Raw genomic sequence first — 21,026 nt, forward strand, 5'->3', positions numbered from 1 at the left:
AGCATATATTTTGTTATAGGCACTCAGTTGACAGAGATGTGAGCTTAAGCCAGGTCTTGCTGGGTCAATTGTTTCTTAACCACTAGATTTTCTTCTGATTTATCAGACATGGGTTTCTTTTACGAGGACTGAACCATTACCGTGGAGAAATATTTGCTTACCCGATGTTTCTTCAAAGAGAGATGTCAAAGAAGGCAAATGTTACCTTCTTCTATATGGATGTTACATGCAGGTAATCCTCATTGTCATATTGCAAATCCAACTCCATGATTAAAATGTCTTGTTTCTCAGCTTTACAGTGATGTTAGTCATTTTAGATTTCAATTAAAAATGGATCTTTGTTACACTCACATGATGCTGCTCCTGCTTTTTAGGTACTGGCCCTACCTTAACAAAGTAGCAGAGGGTTTACCAGAGCTTCTGCCATTAACAGAAATGAGGCCATTCCTGAGCGTCATGCATGCCAAAGCCCATACAGCAAAATGCGAGGTACATGCAATAACTTTAAGTCTGGTATGGCTGTAGCTATAGGGAAATAATGGGTCGGATAATAGAACGTGCTGTGTGTTATCTTTCAATAACTGCTTTTCAGCTGCTTTTTCAAATTTGTTGGACAGGGATTTTGTTTTTCCCCACCAAATAAAAAGCTTGTGTCATGAGATGTTTTAGAGATAATTGTATGCATTAATGCAATCTTCAATGCAAAGGATTAGTTTTACATTTGTGCATGTTATGCCTGATTGGATGATGTTATATCAAAACTTCTGAAGTACTGCTACATAACACTTCTCACTCTGTGTTGCAGGTGAAATGGGGTGGCAGAAGCCAGGATGGAGCAGGAAACACAGTGGGAGAGGAAGTGGAGCAGGTATGGTATTATTGTCAGTATTTTAACTATGGCTACAAAGAGTCTTAATAGAAACCATAACACCAAAAGGCACTTATTTGTCATCTAAGTAAAACGCCTGGTGTGAGGGATAAAGTACATCCTTTATGTATGAGTTAAAATAAAGAACAGGCAGTTCAGTTGTTTTTAGCAATTCCAAATGCATGCATAAGGGGTCCCAAATTCCTTGGATAATACAGTAGACATGTTTTCTGTTAAACCACAGGTTTAAGATCTATGGTGTGTAGGTAATATTTTTATGTAATGGAGACCAACATTTAATTGTATTATTTTCTTTATAGGTGAACAGCTTTCTCTCCAGGGCAGCACTTGTCACAAAATACATGACAAAAGCTGGTTGGTGTTACACTTACATTACACGCTCTGGTAGCCTAAATAAATAATAATAAATACTTAATAGTCTTTTTACAGGGAATTAAAAAAAACAAAGTTTCTCTGTTCTGTTCTTACGAAATTTATCATTGTATTACTTCAAGGTAATTACCAGTTCAACTAACTTTTAGTGATAGGGTTTAGGCATGTCTGTTGGGTTTCTCTTATTGCCTTTTGAATGTGAAATCTTACTTTTTGGCTTGTGGGTGCCTTATTGTTTTCATCAGGAAGAGTGAACATGCTAACGCGACAGGCCATGGGTTGGAACAGAAGAAAGAGGGACAACCTTCATCAAGTGTTAGCCCACAGATATGTCAAAGTAAGGGTAAATTATAATTGAGATCCTAAGCACTGCCCCTTTCCCTCAATGCACCAACTACAGCTAGATCTGAAACTATTTGTTGATGAATTGTTTAATCATGTTACGGAAAAAAATATGCGACTATTTTGATAATAATCATGTTTTATTCATTTTAAGTAACTGAGGGGAGGTCTGCTTGCTAGTATACACAGATATTTAATGTGTTATTTAATGTTACACCTGTCCTGATGAAAGTCTTGTACCGAAAGCTCAAGTAAAATTGGTGGATTTTGCATTGTGGTGGTGCATAGAGCTTTTTTCGGACATTTTGTTATTTTTTCTATTTAAAAGATCACAGAGAGGGCAAAGGTGGAAGCTGCCAGCCTTAGCAACATCAAGGAGCAGCACAACCTTGATCAGGAGTGGGTGTGTGATGTTAGACAATGGGCGGTCACAGGTAAAACATGTAAAGTACACTATGTATTTGTGTATATACACACCCACACACACACATCTGTTAAGGACTGTACCTTTATACAAATAATAAAAGGTGGCTATATTTTGAAAATGTCACTAATTGTGTCTCTTGTCAATTGTTTTGTATCACCTATTTAGAGAGAGTCTACACTCCAGGTTGTACTGAAGAGCTAAGGGCTGACATTGAGAACATCACTGTAACCCTTTTGCGCAAGAAGCAAGATCTGTATCGTCAGCATGGTTTGTTGTCAAATCAAGTTATTTAAACCAATAACACTTTAAAAAAACAATAATAATCTGGGATTATGACAGTTTTCTTTTCATTTCGATTTGCAGATAGCAACCAGGCAAGACAAAGAAAGAGAAAGAAAATGACAGAGTTGAAGAAGAAGCTTCGTGAAAAGGTCTTGCAATACAACACCGTAGTGGAAGGAGATCCGATTGACGAGGAGTTGGCTTGCAGTCTGACAGAGGGATATATCCTACCATGGGAGAGACATGGAGATGGTATGATATATATGAATTGCTATATTCCATATTTCCATATTTACCATTGTCCTTTTTGTTACTTGTCATGCAACAACACAGGAATGGGATGATATATTGAAATAAAAAATATCATGAATACCAAAATATGGAAATATTAATCACGGAGCATAAACATTGAATGGTGAGATCAACACCATGTTATTCTGCTGTAGTAATCACAAATAAAATGCTTGACCATCACAATTTCACAAGCTCTCAATTTGAATGGAGAATTATATAATTCAAATTATATTATTGTGACTTTTATTCATATTTTGAAATTGTTTATATTCTACAGAACCAATGCTGTCGCTAAAAAGATTTCTCAGAAAACATAATTCTGTTATGCTTGTATAATATAATAATAAACATTCCTTGTCCACTATTCCATTACTTTCCCCAACCAAAGGCAACACCTTCAGGTTGAAGAGATCTGTCTTCGACCAGGTAATGCTGCTGAAACGCTTGGAGGAGGAGCAGAGCATCCTGGTAAAGGAGATGTCTCAGCACATCAAGTACCTTCTGAAGCAAGTGCAAGAAGTGGAGTCACTCAGAGGACAGACTTTGGAGTGCATCAAAACCAGTAGTATGTACAAGATCTTTAGATTTTAGTATCATGTGTTTATTTATTTATAATATATATAGATAGATCGATCGATCGAACTCTACTATATACATTGAGTTGTGATCAGGCACTGAGCTGACCAGCTATTTGGTACCAGTGTGCACAATGTAAAAGTTGTAAATACAGTAAATATAATGACTAAAAGGTAATGTTGAAGTTGCAAATTCAGCATTGTAAAATGCAAAAATAGTTACAAATGTCATGTTTTGTTTGATGTGTCATCTTTCTCTTTCTATTTTTTCCCACAATTCCTCTACAGATTTCGGTGACCTGACAGAGGATGCTACACATGGGCTCAACAGTGTCCTCAATCGGAGGGGTCACTCACTTAGAAGTCAACACAAACAGGCTGTTAATGCATACAGCAGTATAACCACTATGGAATGTGATTTCCTTTCCCTACAGGAGGACATTGAGGAGTGGGATGACAATGGCTTCACCAGCCCCGAGTCTGAGGAAGAAGACACCTAAAGACCACTGCCAAACAACACAGAGGAACTGGAGATTTGTACAAAAAATCTTGCCTTGCCTTTGTTTTAAATAGCTGTACCAAAGTATCTACAGGAAAGTTTTTGTAGATTCTGTATGTATTTTTATTTAAAAAAATAGAAAAACATTGAGTTATTTATCTCTTCTAACATTTGAGCTTGCTGATTTCAGACCAAAACTGCTTATTGCTGCTTTAAATAATTAATTGTCATCATCTTTGCATGGAAAAATCTAATGAAGATTCAATGACAGTCTGTGTAATTTTAACAAGTATAATTCGAATGTACTTTGGTATTTCCATAATATAAGTGGATTTATATTTGTATGCAATATGCATATACTACCCATATTATTTTGTAGTTTTTTTGTAGTTATAGCATACTGAATACAGTCAAATAGCATTGAAACCATAAATGTTATTCTTTTATGTTTTCCATATGACATCATCTAAATGTACATACAGACAGACAGACAAATCCAAAGAATTTTCACTTACATCCTGTAAAACTGTATAAAGAAATGTCTTTGTAACTTGTGATGCATACATATGCACCACTGGTTACCACAGAGCAAGCAAAGCGGTTGTAGCACCACCCCAGCAGAATACGTCCCTGGATTGAAGGTCCAGTGGCGCCGCAAACCTGCTCCATCTCTACCATCTCAGATAGGGGTGCCCCAAATTTAGTGAATCAGGCAGACTCCTGGCCTTCTTTCTTTTTTTTTGTTTTTATTCTATATGCAAAGCACTTTGAAATGCAATAGTGTGAATATTTAAACTCCTTTATATGTAAAGCATTTTGAATAACTTAATTTTTCTTGCTCTCATTTTGTGATTTTGTGCCACTCTAATAAACCCATTTGATGGAATTGTCTGTTGTGTGAACTTAATATGCTGCAGCAGGAAATGTTCAGTTTGCATTAGCAGTGACTTGATACAGACTTTTTTCACAGCTACACTGCATGATAAAGCTGTTGTTCTCTTGTACTTGTATGGCACTTCTACTCCACTACATCTCAAAGGGAAATACTGTACTTTTTACTTCACTACATTTATCTGACAGCTTTAGTTACAAAGGTTTTGCACAAACAATATGAAGAGTATAAATTAGGTACTCAACAGTTTGTACAAGAACAGTTAGTGCATTAGTTGATCGACAGAACTTTAATTGACAGATCATTTTTTTAATTCATGTCATGTAAAAACATTTCATGGTTCCAGCTTCAGAAATGTGAAGATTTTCATCTAGATTATTTTAATAGATATGTTTAAACATTTTTAGGTTTAGACTGACAAAACAAGCAGTGTGAAAGTGTTACTTTTGGGCTATGGGCTCTCGATTAATAAAAATAAAAAAAATCAGCAAATTCATCCATAATGAAATAATCATCTCATGCAGTCAGAGACTAAACTGTTCACCCACAACCAACTACAACAGTAAAATCCTGCTTTTACATTAACACATGAGGAATAATAATATCATGATAATAAATTATTAGTACTTTTACTTAAGTAAATGATCTGAAAACGTCATTCACCACTGACATCATTTGAAAGTACTATTTGGACACCTAATAGGCCCTATGCACAGCTGCACTACTTCCTGAACTTCAGCCAGCTCCTTTGTTTCCTGTCTGCCATTATTGGACAAACTGATTAATCCAGGTGTGTCTGATTATTGTTGTTGGTCAGACACACCTGGATTAATCAGTTTGTCCAATAATGGCAGACAGGAAACAAAGGAGCTGGCTGAAGTTCAGGAAGTAGTGCAGCTGTGCATAGGGCCTATTGCATCTTTTAGATTAATGCTGATGCTCATAAGTTCATGACTCTAGCTAAAACACCCAAATAGTCTGTTTTTTGCTTGGCTGCGGTACATACATATGTGCAGTATTGTTATAATACTAAATTTCTAAAAAAATATATAAAAGTTGAGGTCGGGGCCTCAAAGTCCTCACTGAAACTATGCCTGAGCCAAGGCTGTGTCCATGTAAAGTTAAAATTTAAACTTTGTTGTAGGACTAAACCAAATATATGGTTGGAAAGGGCTCGACCTGGAGAGTAACATATGTCAGTCTGAAGGTTGTAAATGGCTCCTGCTTTGAAATATTGACCTCTGAACCTTGACCTTGGTGCATGTTTGAAAGCTTGTCATTCAGGAACAGAAAGGGCTACAGACATGAAACCAACTGTTATAAATAGCTGTTGACTTCAGCTATATGACTATACTCATATGGGTAGAGTCACCAAGAGGTTTTGCTATCAAAAATGGTCAAACTTGATTTTCACCTATTTAACAGTAAGGTATTTAAAATTGTATTACACAAATGTGATTCCCATCCCCTTTAACCCATCAGTGTATTCTTGCATCATTATTTACAAATCTCAATTTCAATATATTGAGACATATATTTTTAAACTACAATTCCCTCTAGCCGCGCCATGCCACTTCATATTAATTAGTACCATATTTGTAGTTTTTTCTGTTTGCAAACGTTAGGCTGTGAATAGGGTTGTAAAAAGATGTATGCACTGAATATATTAAATATCTAGTACAGCCGAACTAGTACTTACACTGTATTTAGGTGTTGTGTGATATGCAAAAGTAAAGATTTTGGTTTATTTCGGATATTTTCCGAGCTGGAAAACAGAACAAATCAGCGTCACAGTAGTTCTTCCGGTTTGCAAAATAGGGTTTTCTAAACACATATCATGATAATATCTTAATGTTTAACTGCAGCCGAAGCATATATTACAATGAATTTATGTGGTTTACTTTAAAAAAGCAAACCGGTGATTAAGGCGATTTTAGCAAGTAGGCCCATATTCACGCGTTTCGGGATTATGTTCACACTCGGCTGGAGTTACATAACGTACCTCCCTAATTACACATCGGAAGTGTAATTTAGGAGCTTTAGGCATTTGTATATTGTTTAATTAGAATTTCTAAATGTTTGTTCGGCCGCTATGACTTAAATAAAATTGTCACGTTACACAATACTGCATTTTGTTAGTAAGGATTAAGGTGCTATGTAAATTACGTGGTCAATGATATGAACAGTGTGTGGTCAATGATATATGGACAGACCTGAAAAACACCCATAATAAATTAAAACATTTACAGTGCGTACTCACGTTGTTTGTAATAGGCTTAACTTACTAATATAAGGCTACAAATTACTCCTAAATGTGTAAATATGTATATAATTTCCTTTCTCTTTTCCTTGTTGTTATACAGGTATACATTACCTTTATCAAAGTCTCAATAGGCTATTAACTTTGCTAATATTAACTCGCCTTATGTGATTTATGTCCATATTAAATTCTGATTGTGGATTTACTGATTATCAAATAAAGTTTAACTGGAAGTTTTCAACCATCACAGATAGCGGTCACAGATTGTCAAATAATAATAAAAGACAAATCTGAAAATGTCACAAAGTACACTTCATTTATTTTGTTAGGTATAGTTCATGACAGTGAAGTGAATAACAGAAATGGCAAATGAACAACAAATATAGTACCAAAAACAGCACTTTATTTAAGATGATCTCAATTCCCTTATTTGAAGTGTGTGTGTGTGTGTAGTCCCATTTGTGAAATGCACATTTTCATTCCCATCAAAAAATTAAATAGTTATTTTACATTGTCAACACACAATCAGCTTCAAGATGAGTAACCGCTACATAGGGTTAGTCCAAACAGTATGTTATGCAAATAAGGACATGGAATGATTTCATAGTTAATTATGATACTGTAATTTAGCAAGAGGTTGAAAGATTGATAATAAAAATTAAAGCATTTCGAAACCTGTGAATAAAATGGGAAGTTGCTCATGTAGTTTAATTTTATATTTGTGGCGGAGGTTATTTAATATGAAATCTTAAATGAAACCGTGTCCTTTTCAATATTGAGCTATGTCCCCCAATAAAGCACTCCAACTGTGTGTGTCATCAGTGAACTGAACATTTTGGTAGTTGTGAAAGGATCAGTTGTTATGATCAGTCAAAATACAATCAACTGTAACGTTTCCATGGTCTGTTGGCAACAAAACAATCCATATAGGGGTCCTTCAAGTTTAAGAAATGTTAAGTCTGTTGACTGTTGCACTTTATTGAATCCATACAGATAAAAGAGGCTGCAACAAGGTTGAATAAAAACCATGAAGAATATTAAAGTTCAAATTACATTACAAACTGTTTAGCTGATGTAACATGACAATGTTATGGAACAATACAAGTGGACAACAAAAAAAGATGTAAAGAAAATACACTTAACAAGAACAAGGAAAAAATGCATGTTTGCAATGTATGTTGCATATTTGCAGGATAGCTGCATGGGAATCAGGCTGGCTGCCAGGATGGAGGCCAGGTCTTTCCACTGAGAAAAACATAAATGAATAGAGGGAAGTTGAGGGAGAATTAGTTAGTATAATACACTTTGAATTGATTGTCATAAATGTAACATTTACTGTTTTACAATACTTTGCAGAGTAATGCAGAGCATCAAGAATCTGTTGTTCCAGAGTGGGGACGAGGTGAGCAGCTTAAAAGGTCAAAATGTTGTGGAATAAAATAAATCCTCTGACTTACAAATAAATGTATCCATTCGCAGTGTACTAATCGTCAAACCCTGAAACCCTGATGTTTCCTCTGACTATACCATCAACATCTCCAATCACTGCATTCCTCTTCTAGAGACTTGCAGCAGAAACTCAAAAGTGAATAATAAATACTCAAGCATGCACATCATAATCTAAGTTAAGTCATTAAAAGTACTTTATAAATCCCCTTGGGAAAATTCAGATGGGTAATTTTGTGTAGCCTGACCTAAGCCAAAAGACAACAGCCCATGTACGTTGACCTGAAAAATGCTTGGAATAAAGACTAGCTAGTAGCTATATGCTGAATTATTGGAAAAATGTTGTGTAAATAATGCATCCCTACTTTGCGGCCCTTCCATAGTTACATTTAAATAGTGAATTTCACTTTTGGTTTCATATGGCTGTGGATACACTCACAATTGTAAACAGCATACAAAAACTGTTTGCATGATCATTTTTCTTTAATAATCTCTACCCAAGACAATGGCTTGTCAACAATCCCAACAAATGAAAACAGTACATTACACTACATTTATTCATTTAGCCGACGCTTTTATCCAAAGCGACTTACAATTGCTGTTTATGTCAAATGTCGCAACTAGGGGTTAAGAGTCTTGCTCAGGGATGTACAGAGTACACTCTCTGCCAGTACAGAGAGATCCAAGAGCCCAATAATAAAATGCATGTAATCGTACATAACCAAAAGCTATTTAACATACCACATTGTGCAGGGCTGCCAGTCATAAAGATGTTCTGTCCTCCCCTGTGGCAGGAAGACAAAGACATTGTATTACTGTATGTTATTTAAATATTGTACTTTAACAAGGAGTGAAAATATATTAATTGTTGACATAGTTTATATACTGCATATTTAGAATAATAGTCATCAAATAAGATCCATGACTGACACTTCAAGCTAAAGGTATTTACAGGATGCCTACATATACAGCTCAATGTTGTGACTTAGACAACAGCATTTTGTCAAGGTAACATTAAGTAATCACTGTGAAGCTGCTTTCATACAATCTGTATTGTAAAAAGCGCTATATAAAAAGGTGACTTGTCTTGACGTGGGTGTCTTTAGGGGTAATAATTGTTTTTTTTGGGGGATAAATAATAAAAGCAATAAAACCATTGTTTTTATAATCACATATTTGTTGCTGCATTTTAAGTGAAATTTAACTTGGTTAAGGTTTTGAAATGACAATAGCCAATAGCATTATTTAAAGGTATAGCGGAGGATCTTTCCGAATTTTAAATAAGTCCCGCCCTCTCCACTTTTTGAAAAGTTTGATTGATTCACCAGAATGATTGACAATTAGGAGGACCAATAGTATAGGGATTCCACCCGGAAATAAAAAATCCTCCGCTATACCTTTAACTAATTGAGAGGAAACACTGTTATCCAGTTAGTCATTGTCCTACCTTCCTGTTCCTTGTCTTTATTATTTCACGGACTGGGAACATTTCAAGCCGATTGTGAGGGCAATCTGTAATTGTAAGGAATATATTATTTGCACCAATGTCCACAATATGTGTAGTATTTTTTTGTGCAGGAATAAATTCACAATGCACACATTTATGCATTTTTTCCACTGTTTGTCATTAGCACATTTAGCTCCTCCTAGTGAGATTTGAGAACCACAGGAGTATCAAAGGCTGCATGGTTCTATTCAAAATCTTTGTTTCTTTGCCATCCCTTCTTTATGTTGTGTCTCCTAATGGACTGTTTACATTTTACATCGCTTGCCACAGAGCAGATATATTTTACACTGGTATTCTTTACACTGGGACTTTAACTTTGCAGCTCTCTAATTACAGGGATGTGTAGACAACCATCAATTCAATTACTATTTATAGAAAATAATAATAAAATAATATAGCATATAGGCATACAGTATAATTGCAATCCTGAATCAGATCCATAATAAATCAATAATTTTTAGAGGGTTTACAAAAATCACATTAACTTCATGACGATTATGCGGGGGTAAAATGTCTGTACAATACATGCCGTACATAGACTAAAACACACCTTTAATTTTTTGTGGTCTTTTACGTTGCCATGGACCCTGCAGTGGTGGCTGCACAGCTGGGACCTGGTGTGCTGGTTCATGGAAGGGTGGAGCTGGGTGTGGTGGTTCCTGGATGGATGGAGCCAGGTGTGTTGGTTCCTGGATGGATGGAGCCAGGTGTGCTGGTTCCTGGATGGATGGAGCCAGGTGTGCTGGTTCCTGGATGGATGGAGACAGGTGTGGTGGTGTGTGGTTGGAAAGAGCCAGGTGTGCTGGTTCCTGGATGGATGGAGCCAGGTGTGTTGGTTCCTGGATGGATGGAGCAAGGTGTGGTGGCTCCTGGATGGATGGAGCCAGGTGTGCTGGTTCTCGGATGGATGGAGCCAGGTGTGTTGGTTCCTGGATGGATGGAGCCAGGTGTGCTGGTTCTCGGATGGATGGAGCCAGGTGTGCTGGTTCCTGGATGGATGGAGACAGGTGTGTTGGTTCCTGGATGGATGGACCCAGGTGTGCTGGTTCCTGGATGGATGGAGACAGGTGTGCTGGTTCTCGGATGGATGGAGCCAGGTGTGTTGGTTCCTGGATGGATGGAGCCAGGTGTGTTGGTTCCTGGATGGATGGAGCCAGGTGTGCTGGTTCTCGGATGGATGGAGCCAGGTGTGCTGGTTCCTGGATGGATGGAGACAGGTGTGCTGGTTCTCGGATGGATGGAGACAGGTGTGCTGGTTCCTGGATGGATGGAGCCAGGTGTGCTGGTTCTCGGATGGATGGAGCCAGGTGTGTTGGTTCCTGGATGGATGGAGCCAGGTGTGCTGGTTCCTGGATGGATGGAGCCAGGTGTGCTGGTTCCTGGATGGATGGAGCCAGGTGTGCTGGTTCCTGGATGGATGGAGACAGGTGTGGTGGTGTGTGGCTGGAAAGACCCAGGTGTGCTGGTTCCTGGATGGATGGAGCCAGGTGTGCTGCTTTGTAGATGGATGGACCCTGGAGTGCTGGTTTGTAGATGGATGGAGCAGGGTGCGGTGATGTGTGGTAGGAAGGAGACGGCTGTGGTGACATGCAGACGGATGTAGTCTGGGTTGCTGGTGTGCCAATGGATGGAGCCTGGTTTTGTGATGCTGTGGCTGGTGTTTCCTGTTGTGGTGACTGGATATGGTTGGTAGGGGTTAAGTCACACGTCACCAAATGTAAGACGAAGTTCTCCTCTTCTTGAGGTAGTTGGTCTGGGTTGAGTCTTGTCCAACCTATAAATGGACATGGAGAACACACAAATATAATATATAATATGCAAACGCCGGTGCTGACCGGTCTACTGCCAGTGATGCATGCACTCGTCGGGAAAGTGGCATTAAGCAAAGTTGAATCTTCTGTAAAAACACTGAATACTGCTCTTATTAATACATGTGCAGAAAAAAACATTAGTTCAAAAATCGGGGTTGACTTGCTTTATTTTTTATTTCAGCCAGTGATGTTGGGAAACATTATATGTTTTGTAAAAAAAACATACTGCACCCTGCTCTTATCAATATGCTATTAGTTAAATAGCATTAGATAGCTATTACCGATGTTGGGAGAAACTGTTTATTATTTTTTAAATATGCACATTGCTTCTCTGTATAGCATCACCTGGTCGGAGAGGCAGCAATGTGTAAAGTTTGGCTGATTGTTGACTGCTAATGTTAATTATTGTTGTTCCAGCAAAGTGGATTGATTTCTAAAATAAGTGGACTAAACAGGTTATCTGTCACTTTTTAGAAAGGGGCAGGGCGCGGGATAGTAAAAGTAATATAGTAACATGACAAGTAATGTAACTAGTAACTTTTAATTCCCTGTAATAAGTAAAGTAATATTATAACTTTTACAGAAGGAGTAACAATTCCCTGAGTAACTTGCCCAACACCGGTTGTGGTCTCAGTGACTTTCATGCCGTTAGGTACTTTTTTGCACATCCAATCTCTATTCGCAGTGGCACAAGTAGTAGATTTACTTTGACTATGTTTAAAAAAAATACATTAACATTAACACAAGTTAGTCTTAAAGGGCAAAATTAGTAGGATTGTCTCTTGCTGTTTGTAAACACATGATTCAAAGTTGGCCCATGCAGAGAGAGCGGCGATTGAGCGAGCTCCAAAAGAGAGTGAGCAGTGTTAGCAAGAACAAAGCAGTGAATCAGAGAAATAAAAGGTCTTCTGATTGTTTCATTTCGGTTACATTCTAAAGCACAAATAAACATGACCCCACCTCCACAGAACCCTGTTGGAAAGAGCGACTTTGGCGGATTTTGTGTGAATACAGCCGAAGCCACCGTCAGCCTTTAATATATGTCTGCTATAAGTGTGTGTGTAGCTCAGACACACAGACCTGTATGATGGAGAGAGAACACAGAGGAAAGAGATGGAGACAGCAATGTAACCTGATTGCTACGTTACTATAGAGTCAGAGTCCTGGGCCCGTATTCTTGAAGATTCTAAGAATCCTCTCAGAAAACTCCTAATTTAGCTTAAAAACTTTTACATAGGAGTCTTAGCTTAAGAGTGATTCTGAGAGCAACTCTTGAGCAAGGAAAAAACAAAAACTTTTATCTTAGTGAGGAGGCGGGGCTGACCCCGTTGCTATGTGTGACAAAATCTTTTGAAGACTGTGATTGGTTGGTTGTCCACGAAGGAAAACAATTTTTATGTATAGGGTCTATTCTAAGCCTTCACATTGAAATTACATGCGTAATCTGGCGCTATAGCATTTATGTGCTGTAACGGAGATGTTAGCGTGTCTTTAATAAGATCGGTCACTAAACATGATCTCTGCATTATCTAATCTATAGCGTCTTATAGGCTAACTCACTGTCCATTGTCTGCAACACATTTCTTCTCCCTCTTCATCTTTCTGCCACTGTAAACGCCCACATTTCTAAGAATTTTTCTAGAATTTTGTCACTAGGAGCTACTCTTTGCATTAAGATTTTTTATGAATACGGGACCTGGCTTTTATTTTATGAGAAACCACAGGAAGTCCTGTTTCCCATTTGCGCTAGCTTCCCAGCTGAGTGTTTAGGCTCTTTAAAATGACTCTAGGTTGCAGCTAGGCTACAGCCAGATCAGAATTTCTAGTCTTTGCTGTTTGGAAATGTACAGGACAACACCAACAATTGTACAACGGATAGTGAATACATGCATGCGTATGCATTTCAAGGTTAAATAAATGCAATCTCACCTTCAACCATCAATTTATAGATGGCATCCACATTATCAAGGCATTTCTTAGCGGATGTGCTAAGGTGGGCATGCATTGGCAGCATTAGTTTTGTTTTAGTATGGCACGTCCCTGTCACCACCTTAGGAGGATGGGCAATTAGCAGCAGGGGCTTCATGCCAAGGGCATACAACTTCTCAAGCTGGAACAGAGAGGTAGAGAGATCAATTAGATACACAAAACTGTAGTTTACAGCTGAATTTTACAATTTACACTGGGACGGCAGTGGCTCAGTGGTTCATGTAGGTTGTCTACAAATTTGGAAGACTGGTGGTTCAATCCCCGGTTCCACTGAATCAAGTGTCGAGGTGTCCATGAGCAAGACACCTAACCCCAGCTGCTCCCGACGAGCTGGATGGTGCCTTGCATGGCTGACACCGCTGTCGGTGCATGTGTGAAGTTACATCAAAGCTAGGAAACATCTACAAACAATTTTTACATAATTTTTGGATAGATAAATGTGAGGATTTGTATGAGTTTCAACTCCCTAGATATAATAGTAGGAAAAAACAGTAAACATGAATTATATTCTTATTAATAGTGTGGATGTGAGGCAATTTATTAAACTAGTCAATTTATTTGCTTATGTCAAAATAATAAAACACTTTTGGTGAATGAGATGATCGGAAAACTACATACCAGAATGGCAGCATCATCAAGAACGTGGGACTTATTTTTATTTTTTTTCATAGATGCCAACCACTGCTTCTGCTGACTTTTAAATTTTTCCATCTTTTTTTGGAGTCTTACATTTTGGGGTTGTGGATGGTTGCAAAATGAACAAATTTTAAGTCCACAATATATTTTTTCCCCGCAGTTTGGGCAGGTCTTTTTTTGTGACCCTCCAGCCATTTCTGAACAGAAATAGATAGAAGAGAGAGAGAGATAGATAGATTGAAAGAGTGATTAAAAGAGAGACAATAACAGAAAGAGAGAGATCGAAAGAGACAAGTGAGAACGAGAGAGAGTGGCTCTTAAAAGTGCCGTTGGTTTGATTTGTGTGCGTGTGTGTATATGTGTGTGTTGGTGGAGTCAAAGTGTTGCAATATAGCTGTAAAACAAGAAAAAAGCAAAAGATTGTTAGAATAGCATTTGTAGTAAATGATCATTTCTTAATTGTTAGGACAGAGTAATTGTTCTTATTAATTGACTATGTATCAATCACAAACACTACGTACAATACAAATCAATCCTTACTGTGCAAATATCAGATTTGTACCACATTCACTTGACACAAGCAAGTACCAACACAAATCTATTTTTATTTAGGCCTACAAATAATGGAAAAGGTGGTCTTCTACTGTCCTGTTGCATAAAACGCTTCTCATAATATCTACTGCTCTCTCTTCTCAATGTCACACATAACTAAAGTAACAATTATGATTCAGTGTCCTCTAAAATGGCAAAGTCTTACAAAAGTATGGCACGAAAGTGTTACAGGATAATTATGTTAATTACAAGTTAATTATGCATTAATTATATCAGGTATGAACGGTCATTGACATTGAGTCGCACTGAGCAGTCAAATCCTCTGGAAAGACTCCCGGTCCACTTTTTTATTCTAGTCCATCCCCGATTGCGGTAATTCTCCTTAGTTACACTTCTGACATTTACTATGCACTTTGAATAAAACTTTAACCACTGCAACAACACGTTGTTAATTGTTGTCCTCACAACACATGGACAAATACATGAGTTTAAACTGATTTTTGTTGTGGAAGTGCCACATTCCTACTGTGCCGGGGACGGGACAGCTGTCATTTAGCTGGCTAGCTAACGTAACGTAACTACTTCGGCGGGTAGCCGTGTAAATGATAATGCAACACTAACAAATTCAACCTAAAATCCATGGATGATTAAATCCAGCTACAACTAAAGAAATAACAGCAAAGGTTTTACGTGCTTTTTAACAAACAAACACCCCGAGGGGTTGAGATACTTACTGTAGTCATGTGGCGGGAGAAATGAGTGGTAAAAGCGCGGTGATTATGGGTAAGAAGCGTGCGTAACGTGACGTATCGTTGCCGTGGTAACGACTGAAAGTCTTCTGATTCATAATAATAATAATTAATAATATTCGCTGCTATGACAGACAATACATTTGAAAAGAATAAAATATCGTAAATGGTTTAATAAAGTAAAGGGAACGATCTATTTAACACATCCTCGGGCCATTCTTTAAAACTACTCCATCTATAAATGGATAGTTATATCACAAACAATTTACTGTTATTTAGACAACAAAAATCGGAAGTAATACACTACAATAAATTATAAAAGGAGGACGTTTCGTAAACTAGAAAACAACATTTACCGCCGCCCACTGTGAGTCTGTGACGTTGTTGAACCAGGGAATCCGTGTGTCCACCACGACAAATGAACCTCATTGACTTTGTATGGGTGTTGTTTTCGTGGTGCCGACACGTAATTGTAACACATTACGTGCCACCACCACGCAAATCGGGGTTAAGGGGTCGTGTTCATTTCACGTAATTCTGTGAGATCAGGTTGAAAATTACATTCATGTGCAATGGGGAGAGTAGGCCTACAATATTTTCCTATGAACCACAGCGTGTTTAACACACAAACGATAAGTTCAGTTAAATTAAGTGAAAACAGTTTTGTTTTGATAGCTGTTGGCTTTATTCCTTACTCGTCGAAGTTTAGTTTAAATCGATCTGCCATGTTTTTTTTTGTTTGTTTTTTTGCATCTTTTATCCACACTAGTTCACTTTCTGTTAATTTATTGAAGTGTAGACAAAGCTTCCATGCAGGATCTGGGTGCTTGCTGTGTGAAAAATCGATCGATAAATGGATATAGTGCATTTAATAGTGCATATAAATGGAAGTGCATTTAAACTCGCTTGCGCGTGCACGCGATGGGAAGTGCGATTTGTCCGGGGAGTCGGATTTCGGTCCAACACCGGCAACGGTAAATGGCAGTGAGCCCAGCCCACCCATCCGGGAAGTGTCAGCTCTTATTTTGAAAAGGGCTTATTAAGGGGGGCGTGACATCACATTGAAGCAATACCCCTGATTGGCTGACTACACGTGTGGATCGTAGTCACACACTCAGCGGAAAGATAGTGCCAAAAAGATCTGTAGACGTGTGCAGAGGGATCTGTGAATGCCCTGTGATCTGCAAACGCGTGTATGGGATCTGTGAATGCCCTGTGATCTGCAAACACAGATCCAACACTTGCATGCTGAGCTTTGCACAGAATGTGTAAGAATGTCTTTTTACAGTGGTTTGAAAATACAAGTTAGACTGTGTTTGTTTGCAAATTGTGAGGAGGGCATTTGTAGATTTTTTAATGGAAAAAACAGCGAAACAGTAGTGCCAAAATTCTGAAAACAAATGCAACACAATCTACAAACAAATAATGACCCTCATGCGCAGACAAATCACTTTGCATTCATTCAAATTCTGGTAGTCAAGTACAAGTCACTGATTTCTATTTGTAAATCATAAAGAGTTTGTTTGCGGATTTTAAATCTATTTGTAGATTGTATTTTATATTTGTATGTCATGAAGAGTCTGTTTGTGGATTTTTTATCTATTTGTAGATCTTGTTTTACATTTACGGATCATGACGAGTTTGTTTGCAGATTTGGAATCTATTTACAGATTGTGTTTTACATTTGCAGATTATGAGGAGTTTGTTTGCAGATTTTAAATTTATTTGTAGATTGTGTTTTGTGTTTACAAATTGTAATATGCATTTTTGACTCATAGTCTCTTTATTTTCAATGATTATGGCATTATTTTGTCACAACAGCGAAACAATAGTGTCAGAATTCTGAAAACAAATGTGACACATTCAGAACATGATCTTCACCTGCAAACAAGTCACTTTAAATTCATTTAAATTCTGGTTTTCAAGTACAAGTCACTGATTTCTACTTGTGAATCAGGATATGTTTATTTGTGGATTTTTAATCTTTTTGTAGATCATGCTTTATATTTGTGGATCACAAAGAGTTTGTTTGAGGACTTTGTATCTATTTGTAAATCTTGTTTTACATTTGCAGATCATGAGGACTTTGTTTGCGGATTTTTTATCTATTTGTAGATTGTGTTTTGTGTTTACAAGTTGTAATATCTATTTGTGACTTTTAGTCTGTCCATTTTCAATGTTTTTGGCATCAATTTATCCCCATATACAAGTCATTTCTGGCTTTGTTTTGAAATTAGAAATTGGCAGACTAATGATAAGCAAGTGTAACAGAATTTACTTAGGACTGAAGTAAATTGATAACTTTTTTTCCTACCTTGTATAAAACCTGATGTCCTCATCGGAGCTCTTGAACCTTTCTAGTCCAAAGGACTGCATCAATGACAACTCCTCCGTTCGCTTCTGTATTTCTAAGATGGCCTGCTGCTGTGCGTCAATTTTCTTGCAGGCCAGATCCAGAGCTGCAGGTTCTGGTCTGCTATCATAGTCGTGACACCTCAAAGACACGCTGGCGTTGATCAGCTCTTCATCCTCATCCTCCCCTTGCCGCTGTGTCCTCTGCCACACGCTTGGAAGAGAGACCGGCAGGCTGAAGTTGTTCCAGGCGAACAACACCGGAATCGCCCCGGGTTTCAAACGGCGTCGGCCCCCTTCAATTATGTCTTCAGCCATAAAATGCCGACTGCATACAGTGGTGTATCTCCTTATAACTAAATTTTCACGCCTAATGTTTCGAACCCATATCGCCCTGACTGACTCATCCTTTGGAAACTGGTGGAAACTTACAGCAGAGTTAATTTTCCCCGACACAGAGCAGATCGGCACACAACAAAAACTGCTGTTCGGATGTTCACGTTTCTGATATTTCAGCATTCGTGACATTTTAATTAAAACAAATAGACTAAAGTTTGATCAGAAATAAGAATTTGATTATAATAAGTGAAAATTAACAGAAAATTTACCTCTGAGATCACCTCACCTCAGAGATCACATACCGCCGCGGAAGTGAAAAGCGGAAATGCTTAGACCTGTTTTCCGGTTCGAACGCTGGGCACTCTGCATAACCCCTATTTATGTTACATCTTGTGAAAAGGGGCATAATATGTCACCTTTGAATACCCAGACCAGAACGAAAGAGTTGTAAATATTTACTTACAACACAAATATTTTTAGATTTGTTGGGCCTACTCTTGTGCCTCAAAGGTTCACACCTGGTTTTACCTGGTATTGACCACACAACAAGAAGTTGCTTTATTGCTAAGACCTGAGGGAAAAGAGAGAGTGGGGAGATGAGGCTCAGATCGGGAAGAAGAGAAGAATGAGCCAGATGGATTAGATTCAGATTAGCAAGCTTTACTGTTTTATAGGATTCTCAAATTCAGTCTCAGTGGAAATACATCCTTACAATTTCAGTGGCATATTGGCAATGTTTGCATATTGATAAAGCATGAACTGATGTCTAGGAGAAGTGACATTGTCCAAGATACAAGAAAAAATATTTTAGAATAGCCATGCAAAATATGATTATACAAACTAAACAAAAAAATAGAAAAATTTATATAAAAGGAGAAAAACAAAATATACAGCCTGGCACCCCTTGTGGTCATATGAGGAAGTTACAAATACTTGTCACTTTTGATCTTATACATATCAAGTTTTCACTGGTTGTCTGAATATCCTTTCTTAATGGGGTCATGAATTGAGAAGTCAAATTATCCTTGATCTTTTGTCATTAAACCTAGGACTGGAACCTGTAATTGTTTTTTATTGAAACCAAGCTCAGAAAACGACTCGTTTTGAAATTTGTGACATTATTATGTAATAGTGCAACAAAAGACCGCCTCTGCAGAAGAAAATCACATTGCCTCTTTAGCCCCGCCCACTGATTCACGCATGTCATGTAGTAAATACAAGAGATGTTAACACAGGATTACTCCTGCAACAAAACCATATAGACACCTCTGAGGATTACAAGACATCTTTGCATTGCCATCCTTGTGATCCTAAAATTAAGTAAGCGTAGATTAACTTTATTTTTAACTAAATATTTGTAGTATTTACACATTTAGCTGGGATGTTGAAAAATATTTTTATATGCGAAACTGTTACCCAATCATAGCAGTGGCCGTTTACTTCCGAGTCTTGACTGTAACATGTCTATAAAAACTGAATGTTTCAAAGAGAAGGTCAAAAACAGGATAGAAAATAGATTATACTTCTACATTAGGATGTTTTGTGGTGTTAAATCTTGATAACATTACGAGTGGACTATTCATGACCCCTTTAATACCAGGATCAGAGATTTTCACAGTGACTGGCCCATGTTGAGATGTACATTCCCATAGATTGGATGTACTTGGCTCTTTGGGACTTCAGGTCTGTTGATAGGTTTCACGTTAGTGCTCTTGTCTGTGTTAGGAGTGTCATTCTCATACACATTCTCTTCCTGCATCAAGAAAACAAAAGTGCACTAGTAATATGTCTGCTGGGTCATTGCATACAAAATAATAAGTTGGGTTTTTAGGTTATTTTTTAAAGTCAGAAAGCGACTTACAAAATCATCTTTGGCATCACTCTTCTGTTCATCTCTGCCTTTATTAAGCTTGTTGAGAGGCGTCACACTGCCTATGGAAATATATATAAAAAAAGAATGGTTTTAAAAATACATTGGTCAAAACTTTCTATTGTTTTAAATTAAGCTGATAGTAGACATGGCTTGTTTATTTATACTTGTACTTGCTGATGTCTTGCGAACAGCGTTCAATCCAACTACAAGTATGATCACTGCTATGACCAGACCACCGACAGCATATAGTATGTATGTGTTCGAGGATGCTGAGGAAGAGATAGAAAGATATTTTTGTATCATTAAAGTCATTCAATTAGTCATTATCTGCATCATTTCCTCCAATTAAAGGAGCATTGACTTGTTGATGTACCTAAAAGATCGCCAGGAATTAAAAGGATCAAAGAGTATTATTTTACAATAAATGAATGTAAGCACTGTAAGAAATTACATTATTTGATTTGTAATTGGATTTACCATAATGGTGATTGTTTATTCATATTCATATTTGTGATCTAGTCAGAAGAGTGACAAATGAAAACATTTGTTAAAATAATGACAAGCTAAAATATGAAATAAGCTAATGGGATGATTATAAGTTTGTCGAACTATAATATTATTAGCTTTACTTCAGCATGAAGATTTACCAATATCTTATTTCAAATTAATAATTGTTTGTAGATGGATGTTTTAACAGCTACTTACATTCATCTTTGAAAGATGAGACATGACTAAAAAAAATCTTTGCAAGAAGCTGCCGTCAGCAAGATTTTTTTAATCATATTCACTGAAACCGTCACTATATGCTCCGACAGAACAACATAAATCAGCCGGTAAAAAAAAAAAAAAAAAAAAAGGGCTTCTACGATTTGTTTTGCAAAAATCCACCGCTCCCGGTTCTTTTGGTCCAATCAGCGCAGGGCTGTGTGAGATCTGACTG

General features: G+C 37.5%; 1 long non-coding RNA gene across 1 annotated transcript; it reads right to left on the reverse strand.

The window, feature by feature from the left end:
- Positions 1–7,991: 7,991 nt before the first annotated feature.
- LOC308687696 lies at positions 7,992–9,792 on the reverse strand. Its single transcript, XR_014029782.1, has 3 exons — positions 9,726–9,792; positions 9,020–9,063; positions 7,992–8,077 (listed from the first exon to the last, which is right to left on the reverse strand). It is a non-coding gene; the product is annotated as an uncharacterized lncRNA (long non-coding RNA).
- Between the last annotated feature and the right edge of the window lie 11,234 nt (positions 9,793–21,026).

The sequence above is a fragment of the Scardinius erythrophthalmus genome (genome assembly GCF_964197995.2).
Source record: "Scardinius erythrophthalmus genome assembly, chromosome: 3".
NCBI lineage: Eukaryota > Metazoa > Chordata > Actinopteri > Cypriniformes > Leuciscidae > Scardinius > Scardinius erythrophthalmus.